A 14,793-nucleotide genomic window follows, 5' to 3' on the forward strand; every position below is an offset into this window, starting at 1 on the left:
AAGGCCTAGTCAGTCTTGTCAATAATGAGAATCCACTGGTTGTGTTCGGAGTGGTTGCAGCAAGATGTCACTTTCATTCTCTCTCTCAATCTCTACATGGGAGAACTTCTCCATTTGTCTCCTTCCTTTGGAGCCAGCCATCTCTGTAAATGTGATGACTGACATTTGATAAGCTGTTGGCCTGAGCTATCTGCCACACATGTACATTACAGTACCCCACCACACAGTCCATAGGTAAGTGTGCAACACATGACCCACACAGAGGAAAATATTACCTCAAAATTTGACACCCATGAGGAAGATATTTGTAGCCAGCCATAGGTTTCTTTTTTTTTGCCAGTCATAGGTGTGCCTCTACCACACCACACTGTACAACACATAGTCAAGAAACCTGCCATTACGAGTGGATCTCTGCATTTTGACAGTGTATGGATTATGGCCCCACAAAATCACATGTACTGCCTTCCTCACAAGTGGATGGCTACAGCTGTGCTCTCCTGTACACAGTCTGCCCCCCTTTGTGGTGAATTGTACCATCTGTTAACATCTGTTACCTTTGTATTTGTATATCTTTTGACTTCTCCCAGTCTTGCCATCAGAAATGGTTTCAAACAAGCAAACACGTATGGTAACAGCATGGCCACTGTCCACTGTTTTGTGCTTTTTTAGGTGTGCAGCACAACATGAGGTTGAATCCCAGTGCGAACCATCCATCAACATGTAAGGGACATTCACTGTGATGGCTCTCAGAATGGTAGAAATAAATGTCAGAAAGAACCCCCCAGCTACAACAGCATTTTGAATGTTTATTAAAGCTTTGACCGTATAATTGTCATTGGATTCCTCCCAACAATAATAAAGAAACACATTTTGAAAAGGACTGTCCCCAGTAAGCAAATCAGAGAAATACAGCATGACATTTACTTTCCACCCCCAAACACCAATGGACAGGAAACATTTTAAAAAGGAATGTCTCTCCCAACAATACATCAACAAAATGAAACATTCTGAAAAGCATGGCCAGTCTCCCAAACAACAATAGAAAGACATAGTCAAAAAGGCACTTTGCCCTCACCACTCAAAACCAGGGAGAAACATTTTGAAAAGCCATTCCAGCCCCCTACCCACCCAACAACAGGGAGAAATGGGTCTATATTATATATTCGAAGCTTCAAAATTTTGAACCCCATATGTTCGACAACATATGAGCGAAACTTGAATCTTCGAATATATAATAAAAACGTAATAAAAAACAAAAAAACTTGCCTTAACACTCTGAGCAGGGGGGGCAAGCCCACCCTGCACCCCCACACCCCCCTACTTAATTATACCAACTGCAAGATCGCACTTTAGTACAGAAAAGGGGAATTTTCCCATTCTGCCTGTATGGAACCATTGCCTTTCACCTTTGAACTTTTCAAAGTTTGATCATATGGTGTCAACAATATGACATTCGAACTTTGAAACAGTCGATAATTTAATAGGGACCAGGGAGAAATATTTTCAACTTCAGTTCACCGCCTCCTGCTTCACACATTATAGAGAAAGTCTGAAAGCAACTTACCATGCAATCAATAGGGATACAGACAGCAATCTGACCTCCCCAGTCACCAGCTTCCATAGAAGGCCTTAATGCCATAACTCTAGAAAACACCTCTTGCTGTCATGAGTAAAGCAGCGTGGCAGTGTTCTTCATGGCCCACTACCATGACTGTTATAGCCCCTACCCTCAAGCTGTTGTCAGTTGTTGATAACCCCCCCACCTATAACTACACCACCACATGTAGAAAAGCAGAGATTTTTATCCCAACATTTCCCCTGCGTATCCAGTCAGTATCCCCTGAACACTTACCTCAGATGGTGAAGATCTTGTCATCCTGAACAACTGTTTGCTCTGCTTTCTTTTGTTCAAGTCTATACATTCTGTAGTGCTATGAGCTCCTCAATGGCTGCAGCAGTATTCATCATGTAGTTTTGAGGTTGATATGGTGATAAACAGGCTAATGAGCCTGTTACTGGTAAATGTCTCCAAATCTCACTTTTTGTGCAATGTGCACTGGACCAAGGATGCACTTTGAGGTTTGTACGTGATCATACACTGATATGATTGGTTGTGAAATATAATACACGTGTGGACAGATCACTGACTTCAGCAGACATGAATGTAGCAAACCGTAGTTGTAGTCAGCAGAGACACGAAAGAACATAATGGAAGGAGATGTAATTTGTGTGGAGTACATACAAGCAGATCATTGTGTCATTCACACACTCATGTTAAAAGCCTGATTAAACTAAATCCACTTTAATTCAGCTTCATAAAGAGCAGGTCCTGCCTCCTGAATTTTGTTAGCTTCTTTGAGAATGTCACTCAGGCAGTCCACAGTGGTTACACTGCCCATGCTGCGTACCTTGATTTAGCCAAGGGATTTGATACCATACCACATGATGAAATGGTTTATAAGTTGTTGACCTTAAACATAAATCCCTTACATGGCTAGATAGACAACTGTCTTAAGGGTAGAATGTACTATTTCTGAGTGGATGATGCCTCTTCAGATGGACAGACATTGACAAGTGACATACCCCAGGGATCTTTGTTGAGCCCCCTTCTGTTTGGCATCTATTTTTCAGACTTCCTAACTGATAGCAGTGATCTTGGGTTAACAAAGTTTGCTGATGGCTGCAAGTTGGGATTAGTTGTTAAATCCCATTTAGATATATACTGTCCAAAATGAGCTAATTGAAGTCTGTTCCTGGCACATAGATAAAGATCTGAAACTAAACACCAAGAATTACAGCATTATCCCCTTCAGGAAGCAGAAACACTCTGCATCCTACTGCACTGAAAACACCCCTTGACCATATGAATCACTGATCAGGGATCTGGGTGTATGGGTTGATAGCATTCTCACCTTTGACCATCATGTGGTGAATGCATTTAGGAATTCCACTGCATTTTACAATTGCTTGTCAAGGCCATTTCTTCTAAAACTAAAGAAGTCATTGTCTGTCTGTATTCTGCCCTAGTCAGAGGTAATTTTTGAATATATTGTACTCATCAGCATGCATTTGCATTGACATATTAAAAAAACTGAAAAATCACGGAGGCTCATAACAAAAAGTAATCTCTGGTCTCAATACCCTTAGCTACCTGAAGAGACTGGAGTCTTTATCTTTGTATTCAGTGTTATACAGGCTCATGAGGAGAGACCTGTGTCTAGCTTATATTGTGGTGTTAGAGATTCACTTATTCTCATCCTCCTTTTCCTCAACAAGTCAAACTGTGCTGGCAGTGCCAGAACCAGAGATCTAAACCTTCATCAAGAAACAAACAAAACTGGATGGAGAGAGAGGGCTATCTCCCAGCACCTCTTCCTACTCTGGAATAAATTCCCCTCATGTCAAGCAATGTGAGTCCCTGCCCTGTCATCCTACAAACATAGCTTGGGCAGCTGGATGGATGCCCTTACACTTACACTTGGGCTTATAGGACTCACCTTCCTTGCAAAAGGTGACAGAGTCTGATGATGGGTATCGGCAAGGCACACATTGTCTCGGGTTCTGACTTGCCTTATATATATATCCTATGATCCTGTATCCCATATATCATAGCAAAAAGCTTGAATTTGTTGGTATGGTGTGCAATCGTGGAGTTATTTTAGATTCTAGGCTGCCACTCCAGAACTAGGAATAAACTATAGTGAAATCCTCTTGTTTTCACTATCAAAATATTTCAAGGATTAAGAACATTATATTAAGTTGATCTTAAAGTTGTTCATTCCTTGGTATGTTTGAAGTTGTAGTATTGCAATGCCATTTTCTTGGATATTGTAACCCTAAGCTGGATCTATTTACAGATGGTGCAGAACTTTTTTGCAAGGCTACTAACAAGCATGTTACATTATGAACATATTACATCTGTTCTGTGCTAACTTTATTGGCTTCCTGTGCATTACAGGATCTTCTACAAGGTCTTGATGTTAGTATATTTATCCACAGATGACCTGGGTCCCTCTTACCTGAAGGAATAGGTTGTACTCAATTGGCCTGCCAAGGTTTTGTGCTCCACAGATGTGTCTTCAAACCTAAGCATTCTGTTTATGCTCCTCACATTTGGAAGAGACTTCTGGAGTGCCCATCACCAGCTGAGACACAAAGACACAAAATCTACTTTTTGAAAGGGATTATGATTGAGTGAGATGATTTTATTGATTTTGTTTATATTCACACTGGCCTATTAACATTTAGCATACATTTAATTTGTTGTCTCACAATCTGTAATTGTATTATGGATGGTCAGTCTGATTTGATGTTAATGGTGTTTTGCACTTCAACACCTAATAAACTTGAAACTAAAGATAACCTGCCATGCCATCCCCTGCTGGGTCTTCATCTGCTTTCAGGACTGCCTCTTTATAGGGTGATAAAGGCTATCCAGAAAGTCTTGACATTAAGGGTTCCACTGTGCCCTGTGACATGAAGGGTTCTACTGTGGCCTCCAGTGCGATGTCATTGGGGAGCATGTTATCTCACTATCTGAGGACTCCAGTCATGATTTGTAACATGGCAGGTTTTGATGGTAGTGGTGGATCAGTGACTTGATGTCAGCATTGGCCTCTAGGAGATCAGTGCCCAGCAGAAAAGGCAGTTGTAGGGGGTGCCTGACCTCTGGCTGGCTGCAGCCATGAGCAGCATGAATAGCAGCCATCATCCCATTATATTCCCTATCATAGTGTTCCACTTCCTTGTGTTTCTGTCTGTCTGTATTTCTTATTTATGTTATCTGTCTTGGGTCAGCAGCTCCCTTGTTGGTATTAGTCTGTGTTCAGTGCTTGTTTACTTATCCCAACTGCCGTACTTGTACCATCTTGCTTGCTCACCCTTTCCCTTACTTCTTTCTCCCTCAACCTTTCTTAAAAAATTGGCACCTGTCCTGCAAAAAAAAAAAAAAAAAGAAAGAAAACCAAATTTACCCTTGCTTCTGCACCTCATAGTTGTTTCTTCCCCTTTCCATTCTGTTTGATCCTTTATATGTTATTCTCTCTTTCTGACTGTTGTATACATCCACTTGTCTCCCATTAATACAAATAAATTGGTAGGGATATTCCTAGGAAGCCCTTATTGCGGTTCTCAGCAGTTTTTGTAGCACTGGGTCTTTGTGCATATAACCATGCATAATAGCAGGTATGCTACATGCACCCTTCTGGGATGCAAGGATCACATGACTGACATTGTGTCACGTTCCTCTTTATGTGGTCTGTACAGTTTTCTACAGTAGATTCCTTATTTAGTTAATCTCTGTTGTACTAATTGCCTCCAATTGCATTGTTAATTGTCTTTAGGCCACTTCAAACATGCTAATCAGTCACTGCGCGGCCCTGTAAGTGATGTTTCAGAATCCGAGGGAATATAAATGTCAGCAAAAGCACAGCTTGACTATTATTATGCAAACAGAGAGAATGTAAAATTAATGTGAGCAACAGCAGGGTTTTCCCTGTTTCTATACAAACATACCGTATAAAATAAATAGTAGCCATTTGAAATGTCAGGACCAGCTATAGCAAGCCCCAAACCATGGAGAGACCAAAAAAGTGGAATTACATATAATAACTCCGAGATGAACATTTCCCAAAACATTCCTTTTTCTGCAAGATACGTCAGTCTTAGAGTTGGTATATATATATATATATATATATATATATATATATATATATATAAGGCCAAGGGAGGATTGAGGACTTTCCCCTCCCATGCAAAAAAAAAAAAAAAAAAAAAAAAAAAAAGAAAAAAAGAAGTTTAAAGGAGAGCAGCAATGTACTAGATTTACCTTTTTCCTGGATTTTTAGTCTTTTTTTTCAGTTTGTCAACATTCAGCATATCGATTGCTGACATTTTAATAGGGAGTGAAAATAAATGTGAGCGGCAGCACAGTTTAACTGTTCAAATATAAACACACACAGTATAAAATAAGAGTAAAGCTTACCTGTTTCTAATAAGCATACACATTATGAAATAAATGTGAGTGACAGTACCATTTATCTGTTCTTAAATAAATGCACACAGTATAAAATAAATGTAAGAGGCAGAAATGAGTAATTATTCCTAATAAACACAGGAAATATAAAGTAAATGTCAGGAGGCAGCCCAGCTTATCTATTCCTACATAAACACACACAATGTAAAGTAAATGTGAGTGACAGCACAGCATATCCTTTTCTGTGTAAACAGAAACTATAAAATAAATGTGAGTGACAGCAAAGTTCACATCTTCCTATGTATAAACATGCACAAAAGATGGGATTCAGAAGGGGAAGATGACAGAGGTAACCCTGACACATACTGCTTCAGCTGGGGGTGTCCATTTCTGTTTGAGAGAGACAGGTGCACCACAGTGATCCTACATGATCTGTAGGCTGATTGCAGTGGGCTATCTCCTCAGCTGTCCTACATACTAATTAAATATTCTAATAAAGTGGCCTGTGCTAATTAGGCATGTGATCTCCCATAAAATGCCTGCTGTAAGATATTTATGCAGTTAGCACAACCCACCAAAGTTAATTAACTCAGGCAAAGTTTGCATTCATCCATTAATTTCAGTGGGTGAGAGATCATGTTGAAGGTAAGTACCAAGGAGTTTAGCGGATATGTAGAGGTGGGAGTTTGCTCACAAATGTATGTGTGTGGCTGAATGTATGAGTGTATCAGAGGGATGATTAGCCACAGGTGAGGGCGTGTGTGTGTGTGTGTGTGTGTGTGTGTGTGTGCGTGTGCGTGTGTGTGTGTGTGTGTGTGTGTGTGTGTGTGTGTGTGTGTGTGTATGTGTGTGTGGTAGGGTGCTGCCATACCTGTTCACTGTACAAGACTAATGAGAAAATCTTGCAATATTGGTGGGAAGTGCTACACACTAGGGAATTTTAAATATTACCATAAAATCACTTATATAGTTAACTGAACAACAGGTTTTGCAGCGCAAAAGGCATATAGGAGGGGGCCCACCAGACACCAGGGAATTTTAAATATTAATCTTAGTCACTTTAAACATTAATAGAACAAGGTTTGGCAACATGAAATACATATAGGGGGCACTACAGAGACAGTCATTAATATTGTTGTCATTACTTAAAAAGTTAACGGAACAATAGCTTTTGCAGCTCAAAAGTTACAGGATATGAAGGGTCGGTGGAGCACTAGACATCACTGACACTCTAAGTCACCATATAAAGTCAACAGAGCATCAGGTTTTGGAAGACAGAAAAATATTCAAAACCTGTACCCTTTACACTAAAAGCAGCTCATTAACAAGTCAGAGCATTAGTTCGTTGAACTAACAGAGAAGTTAATAACGGTAACAACTCTTGAGTCATGATGTATTTTCTGAACAAACTTGTTCAGAGGAAACACCACAATGCAGGAACAAGTGGCAAATATAACTCTGAATAAAATAAAAAGTTAATAAACTTCTCCAAAGCCAACTTCATGCTACTCAAGTCAGAAGTGACAAACTTCATGACACCCATGCAGACGGGAGCTGAAAGTTCGACTGCTGAATCATACACTAAGGCACTGTACGAGCACATCCACTTGTGCATGAATCGTGCCATCCCAAATAGAACCAAGATGCTCACCTTCAAAAAAAAGGAAGCCAGTCTGGTGGTCCCCTGCCATAAACAAACTATACAACAGAAGGAAGAAACTGTTGCAGAAAAGAGGAAAATCCCAGGATGCAAAAAACTCCCTTACCAGCTTCAGTTAGAAGCTGAGATCCCTCATAAAATCCTTCAAAGCTAGTTACGAAAATAAAATTGCCAAAGATTCCAAAGACAACCACAAGGCATTCTATACTTATGTCAAGAATCTAAATGGCAGTGCTCAGATATGCTCTGAGCTACAACAGAATGGAATTAAATATACTGTTCCCAAGGATATTGCCAATATCCTGGCAGATCGATTTAGTGCCAACTTCACCCACCTCTCACCCCGTAAAGGGCCCATCTCAGTACCAAAAGATTGCCAAATTCCAGTAATCACAGCCACACAGGTAGAAACTGCACACTTCAAAGCTAAGAATACAGCATCCATGGAACCAGATGACATCCCGGGCTGTGTACTACATGAACTACAAAATGAACTGGCACCTCACCTAAGTGTCATGTTTAATCATAGCCTCACCTCAGGCTTCGTACCCACTGAGTGGCTCACAGCTACAGTTATCCCACTCCACAAGGGGGGATCCACCTTGGATCCTGGGAAGTGGGAACTACCATCCCATCAGTCTGATGAGCCTGATCTGCAAGGGCATGGAATGCATTATCATGGAACTTATAAACAAAGACATTGGCAACCTTCAAACACTGGACCCCACCCAGTTTGGGTTTGTGAAGGGCCGATCTTGTCTCCTAAACCTGATTTACTTCTTCTAATCAGTCTCCAGAGCTGTGGACGAGGGTAAGGTGGCCCACACAGCCTATATGTACCTCGCCAAGGCCTTTGACACCACTCCCCACTCTGAAATCATAGATAAACTTACTAAGCTGGGCATAAACCCCTACATCACTCGATGTGTTGCCAACTGGTTTACTGACAGAACCCAGACTGTAAAAGTAGCCAACTCCAAATCCAGCTCCAGACAAGTGACAAGTGGAGTACCTCAGGGTTCAGTCCTGGGACCGCTCTTGTTTGGCATCTACTTCTCTGAAGTACAGACTGACACTAAGGGACTCTGGCTAACAAAGTTCGCAGATTACTGCAAACTGGGAGCCATTACTGAATCCCCAAATGATGTGGATAGTCTACAAAAGGGCCTTACAGAAACAGATGCTTGCTGCCAGAGCCATGGGCTCAAGCTTAATGCCAAGAAATGTATAGTTATCCCCTTTGGGAAAAAACATGTACCCATGAATTATCACATAGGTGGCAGTATACTAAACAATGAAAGTGTGATGAGAGACTAAGGGACATAGGTGGACAGTGATCTCACCTTCGATAACCACATCACCACAACAGTCGGGAAATCCTTCTATGTGGCACACCTCATCACTAATGGCTTTTCATCCAGAAAAAAGGAGGCCGTTGTCCCACTGTACTCATCCCTCATTAGACCCATTATAGAGTACAATGCCCCATTTGGCATGTACCTCACAAGACATCTGCAACAGCTGGAAAGGCCACAGAAATATCTCACTAAAAGAATCACAGGCTTAAAGCAGATGCCCTATGCTGCCCATCTAAAAAAACTCCAGCTATACTCTGTGGCATATCGTCTACTCAGAGGCAACCTCTGCGTAACATACAAGGCCATGTCAAACCCTGAGCTGTTGGACATGCTCCACTTAAAGAAATCCCAATCCCTCAGAGCCACATGCTCCAGGGATTTAAACCTTGTCATCACAATGAACAAAACATGCTGGAGGGATAGGTTCCTGACCCAGAGACTCCCCATACTCTGGAATAGACTGCCCATACATGTCAAGCAGATCACCTCCTTGGGACTCTTCAAAAGGAACCTTGACAATTGGATGGGAGACAGGAAATTCACCCCGGGGATCACGTCAGTTGCCCTGCTATACAGGGGTTCAGGGAAGTAAATATTGTGGGAAGAAATATCCAGGGAATTGTTATGGCTAGGCTTGTATAGGCCCTAGGGCCGATAGTCTAGTACCAACCTATGAGCTACATGTCTAGCATCACAATGCAATTTCTTTACAATAAGAAGAATGAAACTCTAATATCTGGTGTTATCGACTGACTGTAATAATCTGTGATTAACAAGAGTAAGGGAAAAATAAGAGGTTACATCAGGGATATTCGTAAACCCAGAGAAAGGTAAGAGGTGTGACAGTGTGTCCACGTGTGTTTGTGTGTGTGTGTGTGTGTGTGTGTGTGTGTGTGTGTGTGTGTGTGTGTGTGTGTGTGTGTGTGTGTGTGTGTGTGTGTTTGTATGAATGAAGGGGTGCCTTTGCCAATGAGATGCATGGACCACCAGAGTTGATTACCACAGAAAAGTGCTGATTACCACTAGTGGTAACACCACTTGAATCAAAGACGTGCAAATTAAACAATTATGTGGTCTTGCCTCATTGAGGAAAATGTGTTTCTGAATGGCATTTTCTATGAATGCAGTCATGGAAATAACCATTTTGGACACAGCTCTTAGTATCTAGGGTGGGGTTCTTTAAGAATCCCAGGAAATATAAAATCAATATAACAGCACAGCTAAATTTGAATGACAGCTTACATGTACCTATGTAAACATGTGTACAATATAAAATTAATGTAACAACATGGCTTACCTGTTCCTAAGTGAACACACAAAATATAAAATAAATGGGAATGACAGTACAGCTTACCTATTCTTATATAAACAAACACAATGTAAAATAAATGTGAATGACAGCAGAGCGTAAGGATGGTATTCATAGTCATTACACGTATGCAGCTGGTATGTGTGCTATTTGCATACAAGTGCAGACACAGTGCAATTCACAGAGATATGCTGCACATGTGTACAGCCTTTGGAAAGTTGAAGAGAATATCATATGCAAATGACTGTGAAATGTAAATGAGAAGATGTATGTAAATGTTCCATCCATGGTATGACAATTAATCTTCTTTCCTGACTTTTGCAATTTGCAGTCACAGTTTGCTGTGAAAATGTATGTTGCACACATACATTATATTAATGCAAAACACACTTTTCTAGTCACTTTGCATAGGGCCATAGGTAAATAGTAGGCTAGTCAATTTCCAGTTTTGGTGCTAGAATTGTTAGATTGGCCTTACCCATCCCATGGTTGATAATTATATATTATCCCTAATGAGAATAACTAGGGTCATACCATACATAACTTGAGGGAACCATGCACAGGATAAAGCATTTAGGAGTTGCCTCTGTCCAGTCCCAGGGTACATTTTTTGTTTTTCATCCATAATTCCATGTTGCACTAGAATATGTACAGGGATGAGCTTTGCTTTACAGGGATTGGAAATCTGATCCAGAACAGTGGTATCCTCAGCAAGATATACCTGTCCCACCAAACCATTCTTTTGATGTTTTGGAAGAGTTTTAGATTTCTAGACTGAATATTTCTTATGCCATTTGACATGCTAATGTGCAGTAAATACATCAGTATTGGGTCAGAGGATGCCTTGTATGTTAGACACGGGTCAACTCTTAGCAATCTGTAGGTTACTGAGTATAGTGACTGGGCTTTGAGTCATGGCATGTTGGACATATTGTTTAGGGCTTATATCTTTTTAGTAAGTTATCTCTGTGGGCAATCAGGAAGGATGCTACATTTTGATGATAGTGTTGATGTATCCCACTTTGAGTTGCTTGCTTCCATTGTATTGCAGCCCAGTGTGCAAAGTGGCAGTCTGAGGCCTCAGAGGAAGAGCTACAGGCAAAGGGTGACTCATTGCAACTTTAAGGAGCACAAGGTGCTCGACATATTTAGAGTAGAAAAGGAACGTATACTGGCTTTGATAAGCTTGTATGGACCACAATCTGGAACTGGGGAATGAGTGTCCTTCCTATTCCTGTAGATACCAAGATATGTATAGGCCTCACTATACTTGTAATGTGGACATTTAAGAGACCCAATTGGAACATGTTGGCTATTTCTTAGGTATCTTCCTTGATACTGCAGTAGTACCGCAATATACTCCTAGCCCATATGTACGAGTACATGTATTTTCCACTGATGCCATGGGATTGAGGCAGTAACATGTTTGCCTTCTACAGATTAGCATGCTTTTTAGGTACTTTGTGTGATAGATTCATCCGGTTGGCTATTAGGACCCCATGTAGACCATGAGGTCGGAGTTATCACAACAGGAAGAGTTACTTTTCCATCAGCTGGCAGGTAGTTTGTGATTCACATGGCTGTATCACTCATGTAGTAGCCCAACATTGTGACAGTACCAGTGATTCTCACAGAAGGCATGCACATTCACCTTACCATGATTTCTGCATGATGAGGTACCCCATGGACACCTAGCAGGTAAGTGCAGATTGAATTTCTTTATTCCCCCATAGCCATTTCTCTATGTAGTGAGTAAGGTCTAATGAGTAATCACCATGTGGTTGTGTGTCCCTTGCCCATTATATTTGTCAGGTGATGCAAGCTACCCACTTGAATCTTGATTAAAGACATCAGTCTGTAACCCACAGGGACCAAGAGGAGAGGACATTAACACCACTTTGGCGCAGACAAGGGTAGCCATTAAGTGAATATTCAATCTGTTGAAAGCTCATTTCCACTGCTTGGACTAATCTAGGGGTGCCCTTCAGTATGATATGGCTACTGCATGGTGAATTCTCACATCTTGTTACTTTCTGCATAGCATGATTCTGCCTTTATTTTGTTCACAACTGACGCAATCAGTAACGGATGTTGGTAGTGCATTTTCTTCTATCATTTGTCCCACCAGTGACAAGAGTGATGGTGGCCAGTTGACAGCAGTAGCAGCACAACCCCTCAGGCAGGCAGATTTAAGGTACTTGGCAGTGCAGGTGAAGCAGTGTTAGCTAGTCCACAAGTAAAGTCATAAAGATAATACTTAGTGCAAGCATTGTTACCTGTGGGTTATGCTGCATAGTGCATGGTAAGCTCACACAGTGCAGCAGACATTCTTTTATACATAGACATAACTTACTAGCAAATATGGTCACAGCACAGTGGTGAGCTGACAGAGGCATAAGTGCCAGTGTGGGGTGTGGCAGGGTATGGGGAAGAGTGTGGGGATTATAAAATTAAGCAGGTGGGTGGTCTATAAAAGTAAGTAGGGTTGTGAAGCAGTGTATAGGACTATGTGTTAGTCTTTCTCTGCAGATGCAGGCTTAAGAGGTGACATTGCAATGTTGTCATATTGAAGCTACTATAAATTGTTATGCTGATCTTATTGCTTATGCAGACTGGCAAGTTCTTAATTTACTTATTTATTTTTTGGAATTGAATTTTGTTAATTTCTTTTTGTTTCTTTTTTAACCTTGCAGGTAAGTGGAAATATTTTCATTCCTTAGCACACATGTTATCCACTGAGTTAAATTTGCTTTTCATGCTTTGTTGCTTGGTCTAGTTTCTCCTGGCACTTTGTTGGGTTGTTGTTGTCTGTAGTATGTGTTGCAATGTGAGAAATTATGAGTGTCACATTTGTATTGTGTCATACACAATGTCCCGTAATGATACTGTTGAGGATGATGCCATTGATGGGGAGCAAGTACTGTTATATGAGCTTAATAGTTGTTACAATGGCAAGAGCTACTAGATGCTTGTGTTGCCCTGGCAAATGACCAGGCAGTGCTGTGTGACTTACACCTTGACTGAGAGGTCCTACCATGTAATGTGGAAGTTCAACAATGCCTAACTGGCTGAGTCATGAAGAAATCCACATTTATGGATGCAGTACTTGCTTGCAGCAGCCACGAGCATGGTCTACATGTCCAACACACATGTGGACCTGCCATCGGCCATGTCCTCTACTTTTAGCAATGCATGTCTGGTAAGTCTTTGCTAGTGTGCAGATACTGGCTGACATTGATACCATGTGAGCAACCATGCTTCTCATGAAGATCATCATGGCAGTGTCCCTAGCCTCCTTCATTCCCATGTAGTAGTGAATTTCCTCACATATACCTTGCAGTACTCTACCAATCTCTACCTGATTCCCAGCGGTAGTAGCCTGTGTCTGAAAAATCTCACAACACATGTTGCTATGCAACAATGCTTTACATGTCCCTGGAGCTAACTGTGATTGATATCTTCACCAGACACCCCTGTGGGCAGGCTGCACAGTAAGAAATTGAACCTCTAACACTGTCATGTTTTCGTCCAAAGGTGCAACATGTCCACAAGAAAGAGGTGTTAAACTACAAGGGGAACTCCACCCCTTCTGGTAACTGCATTTCCTCTTGATGTACTATGTGTGAGTTTGCATTCCTAACTGTGGAGTTATCAACTTGTTCGGGAGGTGGGAGCCCTGACCATACACTTTGAGACTGTGTGTCACTGTCCTTAGGCTGCATCATGAGTATGAGGGAAATGTCATCATTGTTGGCAGCCATCTTGCTAGCAACTTCATTGTTGTTTGTCTGGTGCTATATCTCTGAATAAATAATAAATATTTCAGTGAAGTATGCCTAAGTATTCATTGAACAACAAAATGCTGTACAAATATTGGCACAGGCAGAAATGAAGGAAATCCATATGCACTGAGTGCTGTATGCTCTTGTGCGGCTACTGTTATTAATGCTGCAATACCTGATAAAAACATGAAATGTATATGTGGTCATTCATTGTATTAACCTTTGTGTTTAATCAGAAATATTATTTATTTCCAGAATAGTTATGAATATGTGCATCTTATATAATGTAATCGAGGCGTCATGATTTCTCCATTTAGGACATCTGTTTAAACTATGTGGTGATTCTCTGTGCATTCAAATGACTATTAAGTGAGAAGCATATTTATTAGTTTGAAATAGTGAAGCAATCTGGACATCTGCTGGCTGTGTGCATCTTATACATCTGCAATAACCAAGGGAGTGGGGCTGGATAGAGTGTTGTATACTATTTTATATCAGACCTACCTTTTAAAGAAGTGGTCTCAAACTTGCATGGCTCAAGGGTTGGATAAGGGTACTGTCCCAAGGGCTAGACCAAAGTATAACAAAACATAAAAAGTCACCCTTACACATACACACACACACACACACACACACACACACACACACACACACACACACACACACACACACACACACAGAGCAGCGGGTATCTCGTAATCCTGCTTCAT

This window comes from Protopterus annectens, chromosome 1.part2, assembly GCF_019279795.1.
Source record: "Protopterus annectens isolate FY-2018-M chromosome 1.part2, PAN1.0, whole genome shotgun sequence".
NCBI classification, from domain to species: domain Eukaryota; kingdom Metazoa; phylum Chordata; order Ceratodontiformes; family Protopteridae; genus Protopterus; species Protopterus annectens.